Raw genomic sequence first — 1,756 nt, 5'->3', positions numbered from 1 at the left:
AGTGATGGGGAAAGTTCCATCTTTTGATTACATTGTTGGGCTACAGCGGACTACTGCACCAGAGTTAGACTTCAATCTGGAAGATCATAATTGGAATCCTATTCTGACTTGTATTTCGGCTGTGCTGTCCCCAATAAGCAGTATGAGGAAGGCTTTGGGTAATTTTATTTTTACTTGAATTAATTTTTTTTCTCATTTGCTTTTATAGAATAGCAGTTTTTTTAATTGGTGGAAGGGCGGAACCAATTATGTTGTCTCTGATGAAGTGTTATACCATGATGATGGCTCAAGTGTAAGGATATACCTGAATGCAGTGTGTGTGTGTGTGTGTGTGTGTGTGTGGATATCATCGTTGACACTGAATACCTTAATTCTATTTATTTCATATTCTTTCTCTTTTCCCCTTACTTTAAAAAGCATTTTATAATTACACATCTCTGTTAAAGCTCAATCATTTCTGGTACTCCTTTGGTCTCCTTTAGTTTCAGGAGTATAGATTGTGTGTGTATGTATGTAGAGATGTAACTTAAAAGCTGGTAGATAGGCTTTTGCCAGTGGCACTGTGAAGCCATATGCTCAGAAATTCTTGTAGCGTCCCTGGTGGAAACACTTTTTTTCTTTCGGCTATCTATCTCATCGCCCTGCCCAAGTCCTTTCTTAGTGGCAAAATGGCAGCCTCCACTCAGCAGGTCTTGTACTGACACAGCTGGGGTCAGATATCTTTTTGCATGTGGGTCATTGTGGGCTGTAATCAGCTTCCGACCAATCCATAATACAGTTTTAAGAATGCTTTCAGTCATTCCTACTGTTATGCTTTCTCCAACCTCCCATCCCCTCCCCCAATGGCTTTGTGACTTAGTTGGGTACTATGTAGGGTGCACTGTTCTACCTGTGAAATTAAAACCAATTTTATACAACAAAAATATCTCTGGGACTTTCTTTCAGTTAGAATTTTATATATATTTGGGCCATTTACTTTAGAAGTTGATTTGCATTGAACAGAGGGATACTGAAAATTAACCATCATTGCCTTTGTACTTTCGATCAAGTGGGAGAAATGTATTTTTTAATTTAAAAAGCAATAGGTGGCTAAGGTAGTTAATGTTCTCTTGATATTCGTTAAGCCCATTGTTACTTGGATTTCAGTAAAGTGCAATGGTGGGTGTATGATTTGTTTCTATTCTGTCCACTGAAGCTGCTCATCCAGCAGTGCAATTAATGGATTTTATTCCAATACGGCAATGTATCCGGGGAGAGCATTTTATGTTGTCTAACATGGGGGTTGAAGTACTGCTGGTGGTGAGTTATTTGAGATTTACAGTCCTGTTGTGATCAGTGAAGAGGGGGATGCTGGGTGCATAAAAGTCAAGTTCTTGTTATGGTGCTATGACGTTTTCAAAAAATATTACATGGGACCGTACAAGGCTGCTTGGGCCATAACTTTGCTCTTGAATGCATGTGTTCGCTTGCTTTATTACATATCCATCTCAATCCCTCGATTGATTGAGGTATTTTTGAAGCTTTTGTAATTTGCCCTCTATCTCACTGCCAAGCTGGGAGCGGTCATCATCTGACCAAACGGAACAATTTTAATTGTTACAGTTTTGAAAAGGTTTTCATTAGCGCTGTGTGTGTGTGTGTGTGTGGAGAGATCGGTGCTTGTATTCCAGTGTGTGTGCTCTAGATGGAAGAGATTGGTGCTTGTATTCCACATCCAGTCGTGAATGGTGATGGACAATTAAACAACTAACGGGAG

This window comes from Pristiophorus japonicus, chromosome 1 (genome assembly GCF_044704955.1).
Source record: "Pristiophorus japonicus isolate sPriJap1 chromosome 1, sPriJap1.hap1, whole genome shotgun sequence".
NCBI classification, from domain to species: domain Eukaryota; kingdom Metazoa; phylum Chordata; class Chondrichthyes; family Pristiophoridae; genus Pristiophorus; species Pristiophorus japonicus.
Note: the sequence above shows the minus strand (reverse complement) of the source record.